The sequence below is a fragment of the Lepidochelys kempii genome, chromosome 21 (assembly GCF_965140285.1).
Source record: "Lepidochelys kempii isolate rLepKem1 chromosome 21, rLepKem1.hap1, whole genome shotgun sequence".
Taxonomy (NCBI): Eukaryota; Metazoa; Chordata; order Testudines; family Cheloniidae; genus Lepidochelys; species Lepidochelys kempii.
The window spans coordinates 7,392,457-7,405,315 of NC_136400.1; the positions used below are offsets into that span (position 1 = coordinate 7,392,457).

At 43.2% G+C, this 12,859-nt stretch overlaps 1 protein-coding gene across 34 annotated transcripts in view; it reads right to left on the minus strand.

Annotated features, from left to right (window-relative positions):
- NFASC (neurofascin) overlaps positions 1–12,859 on the minus strand; it is a 187,617-nt gene that overhangs the window by 120,437 nt on the left and 54,321 nt on the right. Inside the window, exon 3 of one of the 34 annotated variants that reach the window (XM_078849741.1) lies at positions 10,267–10,396. The exons of the other annotated variants lie outside the window; for them this stretch is intronic. The gene's annotated coding sequence lies outside the window, so the exon portion shown is untranslated. The remainder of the gene's footprint in view (positions 1–10,266; positions 10,397–12,859) is intronic. 34 annotated transcript variants of the gene reach the window in all.

Sequence of the window (12,859 nt, forward strand, 5' to 3'; positions counted from 1 at the left end):
ATAAGTTGGTTTTAAAAAATCAGTTATTGTAAGGAAAACGAGCTGGACAAATGAACAGAGCTCTCCAAAAGCCATCATAAAGTTCATCAAGTACACTATCTGACAAATACGATTCAATTGGCTCCACAAGGCAATAAACGCAATTCCCTGACGTTTTGACCCAAGGTTAGTGAGAGTTGCAGGTGCAGCCTCTTTAGGTTTAGCCCATTATTTTAGGAGTCTATTCACCTCTTGATATGCATATGCATCAAAGAGGAAAGATCCCCTTGCTTAGTATTTGCTATTGGATAAGTGCTCACCAGGGCCGGCTCCAATGTTTTTGCTGCCCCAAGGGACAAAAAAAAACCCAAAAACTTGCTGCCGAACGGGGAGGCGGAATCCTGCCCGCCAAACACGGAGGTGGAGCGATGGTGCGGCCGCCGAATTGCTGCCAGCAACCAAAGAGTCGTGTCCCCGCTGCCGAATTGCCGCCAAGCACGCAATGTACTGTGACGGAGCGGCCGCCGAATTCCTGCCGCTGCCAAGGGCGGATTGCCGCCCCAGAGCCCCTTTACGTTGGCCGCCCTAGGCACCTGCTTGGTTCACTGGTGCCTGGAGCCGGCCCTGGTGCTAACAATATAAGCTCCTCTAGGCAGTGATTGTCATTTGCTATATGTTTGTACAGCACCTAGCACAATGGAGCTACACCTGGTCGGTGTCTAGGTGATACTATTAAGTTGAAAATGCACGTTATGCAAAGACAGTCTTTGCCTAGGGGAGCTCACAGTCTCAAGACTGGGTAAAAGTTCTTTATTAGTAAAAATCTCTGTCAGTTAATTAGATGATACAGAAAAAACACTTCAAACCCATTTACTGTTATAATTCATTTCAGAGTGCGCACCTTTTCCTAACGGTTTCACAAGCTCTCAAGTTTCGTCTTCTTTGGTAAAGACAATATTTATACACCAACGATCAAAACTGAGCAGAATGTCTGCAAACAACTCAAGTTAGTAGTGAAGGAGAAATAAGTCGAGGCAACTTTTAAACTCTCTCAGTATAACAAAGTAATGAAAAAAATCAAGCTTTAATTTTTTTTCCCCCACTAGGGTGACCAGACAGCAAATGTGAAAAATCGGGGTGGGGGTAATAGGAGCCTATATAAGAAAAAGACCCAAAAACCGGGACTGTCTCTATAAAATCAGGACATCTGGTCACCCTACCACTCACAGAGCTGTGTAACTGCAGCATTTTCATCACACGTGATCTTCCTAAAAGAATTATAGTTCTAGGTATTTGACTGCAGGTTCCTGCCCTTCACTTTCTCAGACAGGTTATTCAAGGACACTATTTAATTTCAGAGGCAGCAGTCCACTCACCCAGCCTGGGAAAACTAAAAGGATAACTGTAGAAGATTAGAGCCTTCGACCTGCTGTTTGTACATTCTACCTTTGGTCAGCCTGCCTCAAGATGACAGGAATCTATTCTTTCCTCTGTCTCTGGGCAGCTGAGTTAGAAAACCTTTCATCCCTTTCCTGATGAATCTGCCCAACCTCTCTCTCCGCCCCCACTACCCCTGCAACCTGAGACTTCCATCTGCTCTGTGTGAGCAAGTTTCCTAGCTAGCTTCTATTCATGCGGAGACAAGAGAGATGGGAGGGGAATGTTTAACTATCATTGGCTAGCTAAGGCAGCAGAAAGAAGGGCCAGAAGAGAGACTTAGGACTTGCTTTGATCATTAATAGAACATGAACCACATGCTACTCAAATAGGTCATTATTTCTCCAGCCAGGCTGCTCATGCCCGCCCCTTGGGCATCAGACATTAACCATTCGAAGCAGGCACACAGTCTGTGGCTGAGCAACAATGAAAGGTGCACTGCATGTGAAAATGTCTCCCCTTGCTGCAAACATGCAACTTTCAGTGAGAATCAGTGCTGGGTCCAAGCAGTAAAGTCTAGATCCAGATTTGGTTCCAACCAGTCCCAGGAATAAAATATCCTGGATTTTAGGGGTTTAATTCAGGCCCATATCTCTTTGGAATATCGCCTTTCGTCCAGATTCAGCAAAGCCCAGGCCATAAGTATTCCTCATCCCTATTTACCAAGGGCTTGATCCAGCCCCAATGAACTCGATAGGAGATTTACCACTGGCTTCAATGAGAACAGGATTGAGTCTCAAAGCACTTAAGCAGGTACTTAGCTTTAAGCACCTGAGCAGTTCCATGGAAGAAAAATGGGACCACTCACATCAAGTTAAGCATGTGCTTAAGTGCTTTACTGAAATCAGGCCTTAGTGCGTTCTCATTAAAACATATTCCTTCCTTGTAGCCGGAGCAAAACACTGAGCATCCTGAACTCTTGATGGAGTCCTTGGCTACAAAGGGTGCACAGCTCTTTGCAGGACTGGGCCCTCGATTTGGAGCAAAACAAAAAAAAAAGCAACAATTGAAAATAAAGAAAAAAATCATCCCATAATAAAGTTAAATAAATAAAATATCCCACAGTGGAGAACTGTTTTTAAATCAACTCATCAGATCCACCAGGACATTCTTCATAGCAATTAGAAAAACTCCTGTTACTAATGTTCCCAAGACGACACTTAACCGTATCATTTTATGGGCTTCATTCACATAATTAAAAAAAGTGACAATTACAGAACAGTGCTTTGGCATCACTTTTAAAATGAGGGAAAACATTAAGTTTTATGCAGTGTAAATTGATGGTTTAAAAAAAAAAAAAAGTAGTTCCCTAATGAAAACTAGAGAGGGGCGGGGGAGGGGGAACCACTTTCTGGGGTCTCTCTTCCTGTCCTGCTTTATTCCCATTCCCTGTCACTGCCCCCGCCCCCCAACATGTAATATGCTAGCTGGGTTTCTGGGTTGCTGACTTCAAGGTTGTAAATCTGCCCTCTCCTTTTGTTTGGCGATAACAGGACCTGTTGTCACTTGCGTTAAAAGCCATCACTTGCATGTAAGATGACTGTTAGGGCCCCGATCTTGTGAGCTGTTCATGTGAGAACTGCCTCCCTGGAACAATTTGCAGGACTGAGGTTTAAGATGGCAAAATAAGATCCTTCATTATATTATATTATGTATGTACACAGACACACACCCTGTCTACTTTAACCGCTATACTACATACATCACCCCCCACAATATAGAATACTCACACACAAACCAATTCTTTCTGAACGTGTGAATCCCTACAAGCATTTTTAAGAAGCCACTTAAAACATTTGTTGCATTATTGTGCAGGTGGCAGGGTCAATGTATAGCAGTATCAGCACACTACATAGCAGATATGGGGAAAGGGGAAAGGATCTTTTGAAACTTTTATCCTGTAGGTCTAACTGGAGCGGAGAGTACCCTTCCTCCAGACAGCAGCTATCTGAAACTCTTAGGAAGGGCAGCATTTTCTGTCCTCTCTATTCAGAAAGGAGAGAGGAGCTCTGTGTACTTGTTTCTGAAGTTACGTTCAGCTTTCATAATTGTTCTTCAGAACACAGTGATTGTCACAAACAAACCCAGACAAAGCCAGGTGATTTCTCTTCTTTCATTACAAAATCCCTTTAGCAACTCTAACACTCTTTTCCCCTGCCCAGCATTAGGGGGTGGGTGGGTACGAAAGACAGGTTTGTACCGGGAAGCCCGTTTCATAGTTTAAAGCTCTGGAAGGTCTCACACCCCTCACAATCCTATTCTACACGTCTTGGGGATTAACCCCAAACCAGAGACCCCAAAAGACCTTCTCCCAAAAAAGAAATTTCTCAAGATGTTTGGATCCAATCTCTATGGCTGGGCCTGATCACTACAATGGGTCAAACCTAACAGCCGGCTCCAAACTCACCCAAATTTTGCAAGGTTCAGATTTGAACCCAAAGGTTACAGTTTAGGCTCATATCTGTAGGGTACCTTTAATCTCAAAGCATTTTGCAGATTATATCCAGTATTATTAACTATTTATATTGCTATAGCACCTAGAAGCCTCCATCAGGTGGGATTCAATGTGCTACATACCACACAATTATATCGTAAAATGCAAGGGTGGAAAGCAGCCAGCAACTGGCACACAGCACAACACAGTGCAGGGATGTAATTTTTGGACAGTGGCACTGGGGGTAATCCCTACTTTTAGGAAAAGCAGTTGTGGGACCCTTAGTGTCCAAGCTGAGCAAATTGGACCTGACAGAGACTGGCCGAGGGGTTAGGGTCTCCCCTATCCTCCTCCAGGTCCCGTCTCCCCCACTGGGTTAGTCTCAGCAAAGGGCCTGAAGCAGCCCATCTGCAATGCCGTGGAGCTGTAATCAATGGCTGGAGCGGTGAACCTTGGTATACAGTAGCCCTTCCTCCCCCACTGACAGCTATTGTTCAACCCTCCTGGAAGGCTGTCCATCTGTTTCATTGTTCTGCGGATGTGAGAAGCCTCCTACAGGAACCCATATGCTGCAGCTGTCAATCAAGGAATCCACACAGATCAAGGGGTCAAGGAAACGGGTTTTTTGGGGGGTGTCACAGTTCATGCTATTCTAAAATGTTTAATCTCCATTCACCAGCGACTCCATCCATTCCCATTGCCGCTCCAAAAGGATGCTGGGATTTGTTTGGACGTGAGGCAGACGATGATGTGTTTAGCTTTCCAGACTATCAGAGTTGGGATTCGCCATCGAGGGACTCCCAGCTTGCCTTGTGCCTCAGAGTTACAGAAGCTTTAACAATGGGTGACACTCCACTCTTTCCTTCCCGCCTGAGAAGGTCAAAGGGTTCTAGGAACATCGGCTAATATAGCCGTACAAACCAACCTTGAGATAGGTGCAGTGCTCACCTTTAAAAAGGCAACAGTTTGTGCGCAATGGTATGCTAGATACCACAGTTTTTTCCTATATTTGGAATATGACGTAAACCTTATGGGTAAAGTACCATCAAGAGACTAGGATACAGAATATACCTATAATACAACTATAAAAACATACACCACAACAGAAAATTACATCATCTTTATAGGCTTTAAAAAAACCACACAGCATAGAGAAGTATAACACTTCTAGAGAGTTCTACGGAAGTTATTTTTTAATACATTCTATGGGACTCTTCCCTAAGGGCATGGGATTCTGCGAGCTTTTAAAATGGCAATTGCCATAGGTACCATGATAATTTCATAAAATGGGGAATCTGAGGCACTGATGGGTTTGATGACTTGTCCAAGGTCACCGAAGATGTCAGTACCCAAGCTGGGGACTACCAGTTTCCATTCCAACTCTCTAGCCTACGCTGTGGCCACTATTCTCATTCTTTTCTAATGGCTTCCCGTCCACCTCTCAGCCAATTCTTTTTCCCACACGCAGCATGATTCCCTACGTAAAATACTGGATACAATCCAATGGAGGGGCTGAGCATTTTCATCCCCCAGCAAAGTTAACAAGAGCCGAGGGTGCTCAGCACATTGCAGGAATCAGGCCTCTTATTCAAAGCATGCCAAAATGCTTGGCAATATAAAGGCTGATGTTTGGAATTTTGATTGTAACCCAATTCTAACAGTCCTCTCGGCTGCTATCAAGAGGAAAAAAATTCTTCTTCTATTCCATACTCTGTCCCCCTTGTCCTCCATAAAATTTCCTGTCCTTTTACCTTGTGCATGCAATGGCACGAGTTTGAAATGTGCCCTGGGATAAGGAGAATGCCTGCAGAATAATTATTGGTATTGTCTTGTTAACAACACTGCTACTCTTATTATTGGGCCAAATCTTCAGCTGGTATAAAGCCACATAGCTCCACTGAAGGCAATGGAGCTATGCTGATTTACACCCTGTGAGACCCAATCAGGAAACATAGTAACGTGTACCAGGTCTGAGCAGTAGTTTCAGAGTTGCTTAAAGTTGAGTGGGGCTTTGCTTCATAAAATCAGTTTGTTCTGCTGCAACAATAAAGTAACACACAGAGAGGCAGGGATCTCAGTCAACACTAAATCCAAGCCATGATGCCAAATCTGGGGCTATTGTGGGCATCCTGGCATGTTCCACAAACAGGCCACACACCAACTCAGCTATCTTAATTTGTTCTCTCTTTTGCCCGCCCCCCGGTTTGTTGAGCAAAAGCGGAACACAAAAAAGGGGGAGGAGTGCAAACGTAGCAAATAAGGGCTTCTGTCACTAAAGAAGTGTGCATCATGGTCTCAGTGCATTATAAAGAGGGAATGCCTGTAATCAGAAAGAACGCTAGCTCTCAAGATCAGAGAAATGCTTTTAGAACAACACTTCAGATAACTACAGCCAGAGGACTAACGCACACAGCCTCAGCAGAAGAGAAGTGTAGATGCCACTTAAAGCAGGTAAGGTTTGACTGGTCTCAGCTCACTTGAACTCTCTGGATATCTGTTCACAAGTTCGTGCTTTTTACAAACCAACACTTGCACTGCCTCGCAGGGGAAGTCAAGATAATCTCTCTCACTCACATCCAAACACTCCTCTTGGTATATAAAGCAGACAGCTTAGACACTACAGGTTTAGGCCTTATAGAAAACCCAAGATAGATCAATGTATTTTGTATTAAAATCAATAGCTTCTCCTGCTCAGAAACCTGCCCCCGGAAGAAAGGCACAGGGAAACAGAAGCTGTTCCTCGCACCACTTCTCCGTGTTATTTCACAGTACATTGCACCCTCTTCTCTATCTCACCCTTTGTAGCAACCCTGCGGCATGCATATCCATTGGGGGGGGATTACGAGTAGCTCATGCCCTGCGAGCTGTATGTATAAAAATTTGCACACAAATGCACACAGCTCTTGATTATTATTACTACTACCACTATTTAAAAAAAGGCAGGAGGAACTGAATAATCTGACTTGCTGATACTCAAGGCAGTGGCTGTAGCTCGCAGCTTTGGAATTTATCAGCCTTGTTATACAAGTCTGATAGTTAAGGTGACAGTTTTATAATGTAATCGGTTTCCTTACAAATCTCTGAGTCACACTATAGCGTGGGGCAACTTCACTTAAGGTCTCTCTGTCTAGGTAGGTTTCAGAGTAGCAGCCGTGTTAGTCTGTATCCGCAAAAAGAAAAGGAGAACTTGTGGCACCTTAGAGACTAACAAATTTATTTGAGCGTAAGCTTTCATGAGCTACAGCTGAATGCATCCGATGAAGTGAGCTGTTGCTCACGAAAGCTCATGCTCAAATAAATTGGTTAGTCCCTAAGGTGCCACAAGTCCTCCTTTTCTTTTTGTCTAGGTACTTATCCACCACTGTCACATCTGAGCACCTCACAAACATTAATGGATTTATCCTCATACCACCTCTCTGAGACTGAGTGTACTGCTACCCCCGTAACACGAGTGGTGGCGACAGATACACATTACCTCACAGCTCTTTCTAAACAGGCCTACTTCATTCTTAAGGTAAAAGGCACTACAGAAAAAAAAAAACTAAAAACAACAACAGAACCTACACAAATTCTAATAAGCTTACCAGAGTTCTCCCCAACTCTAACATGGGCTCTGGCAGGAGAAGTCTTTCAGCACCCCACCTTAGGGGTTTCCTTGTGGTTACAAATTCATCACAGCTTCAGCTCAAAAGAAGCACACTCATGACGAGTTTAGTCCACTTTTTATACAGATCAGGGGTCTTGAATATGGAATTTCTAGGAGCAGGTATTTAGTATACAATGGGTCTCTCCTCGCAAGATGTATCTTCAAAAGGTTGAAACCTTCAAAAGGTTGGCTGCAGAGGGGAAGAATTTGCATTCCCCTCACCTCAGGGTAACTTCCAAGGAAATCCACTTCAGACATATTGTTCCAAAAAGACCACTGAATTTCCTAATGCCTTCCAGAGATAGCATTTATCTTGTCTTCCTGCTAAAGAAGTTCCATGCAACCTCACAATAGCCCCTAAACATTTGTATTGGTAATACAATCAACTCCAAAGATGCTAAACTTACTTCAATAAAGCTCATTCAGGATATTATCAGTCTGTCACAGGGAATCCCAACACAGTGAGGTTAAGTTACTTGCCACTGGCCACACAAGCAATGTGGCAGAGATGGGAACTACACTGAGATCACCTGAGTAGCAGTCCAGTGCCTTAACCATAAGATCGTCAACAGAAGGAATTACTCTAGCTTTATAGCTCTGTTACCAACAGCAGAACTTGACTTAACACATGAAAACATTCCGTGGAGAGAGATGATTTGGACTTCATTGACTGAAGGATGCTAACAAGAAAAACCCAATGCTTCATAGTTATGAAAGCACAGTACCTGCTGGGAATTCTCAATCTGACAGTTGATCAGCAGATTTTTAGGGCAATTTCCTGTAGCAGCAGGGGCACCTTGTTGAAACAGCTCTACTAATGAGCAAACCAAACTCCATCTCCCACTGTCCGCGGACAAAGCCTCTCCCTATATGCTTGTTTGACATCTCCTCGTTTCATCAGTGGGACTTGGAAGTGGTGAGAAAAATCATTCATGGAAGTTCCTTTTGTTTTCCATTAAGTATGTCACAGAATACAGTTTATTCAGGTTTCCTTTCAATGACAATAAATGTTGCATTTAAGGCAGATGGGTTGGGAAACGCAACCCTCATTTGAAATGAAATCAACCAAGATGATCTCTTGAGAATTTGGGGATGTCTAGGGCTCTTCTTTATATTTAGGCTTAGAAGGAGGAGATAGTTATTGGTAAATATTGATTTCATTGTACACACACAAACCAACAAAAATATTTCCATCGATAATAATCAAAATTTGTAGATAGGCAAAGAAAGTAAAAAAGCTGCTTGAGAACTTTAGAGTTTGATTTAAGGATATTTATTTTGTCTGTTTTGACATGTGATATGTTGACAGTTTGTGTTTTAATAGTTATAAAGCTTTAACTTTTTGACTGTCAAGTCTATCTTTATATAATTATTGCTTGATTCCCTCATTGTCTGACCCCCATAATTTCCCACAATGGTGAAAATGTAAATAAATAAAAATAGGGGGGAAAATGCTGAAACCCCATAATTTTGCACAAGTGTGAAAATGTAAATAAGTAAAAATAAAAACACACAAAACAAACATGGATAACTGTTGAAATCAGAAAAAAAATTAAATTCCATCAAGCCTATTTATACTGTTACTTATGGGGGGGCACACTCTACATTGTAATCTGGTTTATTATTATAATCTTGTTTAAGGAGAACAAGGAGTAACTTTAAAGGAGTACTGCAAAGGGAGTTTGAGGAGAGATGAGCTTAAAGGGCAGCATAGCACATGCAGAGAGCAGATGGAATTACACACCACTGATGGGCCACATTCCTGCCCTGTTATCACACTGCATCATATAAGGTACATTGAGCTTTTATGAAAAGCAAAAGAGGAATAGATGGTTCAGTGGATTGGTGAGAGGCTGTGGAACCTCTAACCTTCAGGTCATCATTTCTAAGCCAGCCTTGGTTTGATAGTGACTGAAAGTTGTGACCGAGTTGTGACTTTCCAGTGGCTCTTGCGTGAAATGAATCTAGTGGATCTTAGTCCAATTTGCAATAGACTAGATGACACCATACAGATTGCTTCCACAACTGGCATTAATTGCTCCTCCACAAACCTGCACTGTTGGAGTCTCAGCAGAGATGCAAGGGATTGACGGGATCATGGAGACAGAGCTCCCTTCTTGGACCATTTAAAGACATTTGAGGCATATAGGCAGGACAGCATGCAGATAATTTTTCTCTGCTGCTGCCCATGCTCTGTGGATGGACAGAGGCCTTTGGCCCCTAGGACTGGCAACCTGGCACCTTTCATCAGCACTATATAGAAGGGAAACTCCCTCACAATGTGGAGCAAATAGCAGGATCAAAAACCCATCACCTCCACATAAAAGCTGTTAATGTTTGTATGCGTGCTCCCCTGGTTCGCCTCACCTCAGAGGAAGCAGCATCTCTCATCTGGTGATTAGCAGATTGCTAATCACACACTGCAATAACTATGAACAGCTGTCATTACACAATTCATACAGCAAGTGCTTTGGAAAAGCTGGCTTTCTCCTTCTGGACTCACACTCTAGTTCACTTCATCTCCCCTCCATAGACTTTCCCTCTCAAGGCGAGCACGCGGGGCCCTGTGGGATTTGCAGCAAGCAGCTGATAATCACAGGCAAAGCCAATAGAAGCAACACCCAGAGAGAGGTGACATGCTCTAGTAGACCAACCACACGGTACTGGGAACCACAGACCGAATTCTAACTCTGACTCACTATGTGACCAGAGGCGAGTCACATCCTCACTCTCTGCCTGAGTTTCCCCATCTGTAAATTGGGGATAATACCTGTCTTATGTGATGCTTCATTCATTCCTATCCAGGAAGTGCTATTAGATGCTCAGATGGAATTTGCTAGGAAAGGCAAAGTATCGTCAAATCGTATCCACCAATGCAGAAAACTCCACCCAAATCCAGCCTGATGGAACAGAGGATGTTACAGTTAGAGGAGAATTATAGTTCTCTTTACATGCTGCATTTGCCATTCTTGTGATGCTTCAGAACGGCAGGTATCATCATCCCCATATTATATATGGCGAAACAGTGCCCCGGTACTATGGCAATGGATGTTACATGAACCCCCAAGACAGACAAACTAATGCAGAGAGGTTAAGAGCCCACTTTTCCGGCGGTGCTGATCGCCCACAATTCCGTTTAGAAGCAATGAGAACTGCAAGTGCTCATCACTTCCAAATACCAGGCTCTCGGTGACTTGCTGAAGGCCCATGTCATTATCATTCCAACAAGACATTAGGCTCCAGCCTTATACCTAAGGTCCCACACAACATGTGTTCATGTGAACCAGCAAGCCAGAATGCCACTGCACATTCCCTGTCCACAGTCCTGGGAGACCCCAATACCAGCAAGGCTACAACTGAGACTCAGGGCTTGTCTACACAACATAATAAGACTGCAGCAAGCTGGGGTGTGAATCTACCCCACGCTAGCCAGCTGTTCGGGTAGACCAGTGGCTCTCAACCTTTCCAGACTACTGTAACCCTTTCAGGAGTCTGATTTACCTTGTGTACCCCAAGTTTCACCTCACTTAAGAGCTACCTGCTTACAAAATCAGACATAAAAATACAAAAAAGTGTCACAGCACGCTATTGCTGAAAAATTGCTGACTTGCTCATTTTCATCATATAATTATAAAACAAATCAATTGGACTAAACACATTGTACTGACATTTCAGTGTATAGTGTACAGAGCAATATGAACAAGTCAGTGTCTGTAGGACATTTTAGTTTGTACCAACTTCGCCAGCGCTTTTTATGTAGCCTGTTGTAAAACCGGGCAGATATCTGGATGAATGAGGTATCCCCTGGAAGGCCTCCGTGTACCACGGGTTGAGAACCACTGGTGTAGTCCCTGCCGCTGCACCGTTAACAGTTCGTTAGAGTGCTCTGATGTAGTTCCTCTTTGAAATGGGACTAGCTCAAAGTGTTCTAGCCAATGATTAATGCAAACCACCCGGGTGCACATGGTCCGTTAAACCATGGCAGGCTAGCGTGGGGGTAGATGGATACCTCAGCTTCCTGCAGTCTAATTGTTCATATAGACAAGCCCTAAATTCCCAAACTTCCCAGACTACGTGAAGGGGTCGCCCACAGGCCACACTGCTTTTCATACTGGCAATAATAATGGCTTCTCTGCAAATGAGGAGACAGTTTGTCACCAAAGTCAGCTCTTCTCTGTGCGCCCCATGAAGAGTTTACATTCTCCTGCACGTGGTGTCATGTAGGTTAAACTGCATCTGCTCAGCTGTATCACAGCAGCCTATGACAAGATGTAACATGTCACAAATATACAGGGCGAGACACTGAGTGTGAGGTTTCCCCGCTGTTCAGATGGAAAAGGTTAATGAAGCAAAATTGCATAAGCTGCATTGTGTGGATGCCCAGGGGTTAAATTTCCCAACTACTCACAAACCAGGAAATTATTTGGTGACTAATTGAATTCCACAAGTACTCCTTTTCTTTTTGCGAATACAGACTAACATGGCTGCTACTCTGAAACCTGAATTCCACTGTTCTTTATACTTAAATCTTCCAGGGAAGATGCAAACACAAGGTCCTGACCACTAGTGATCAGTAAAGATCCCAGGACACTGTCTTTAGGAGAAGGAGTGTTAACCTTTGTGGAGTCCCAGTCAGAGTTAATCTCAGGAAGCTACAGTGTCAACCCAAATTGCACTTTCAAGTGGATATTTACTTCTGCACCTCCTGTTCCTGTGCATGGCTAAACAGTTATTGTATTCCACCCCAGAGATAGCTGGATTTCAGAGCTGTGTTAAGAGCTCTCAAATTATTTCACTGACTGCAAATGGGTACTGAGGTTTTTAGTTAAGGTTTGAAGTAATATAAGATGATTTGATGGCATTTGATTATTAATAATATTTTTCTGCTATTATTATCCTTTATTTTGTACGAGCTGGGAGGATTGTTTAAGTAATTCACTCACAACAAGGGCAGATCCTCTTACTTCATTCAAGAAACAGGCTGTGACTAGAGTATCAGACCAGAGACGCATAAAATGAAATCTTGACCCCACTGAAATCAGTGAAAGTCCGCATGGGGCCAAGATTTCACCCACAGCAATAAAGAACCATTTTTGATCATAGAGTCTGACCTTCTGTATAACATAGGCCAGAGATATCTACCCAGTGATTCCCACATCATGCTTAATATTCTGTGGTTCAGTGAGAGCACATATTTTAGGAAAGCATCCAATTGTGATTTATAATTTAAAATATTGGAAAATCAACCATGTCCTTTGGTGAAAGGATCTGACACTTGCTGTCAAAGCATGCCATTAATTCAATTGTCAAAGTATTTTTTTTTAAATCATGCCACGTAAAGCATAAGTAGGGCTCAAACGCAG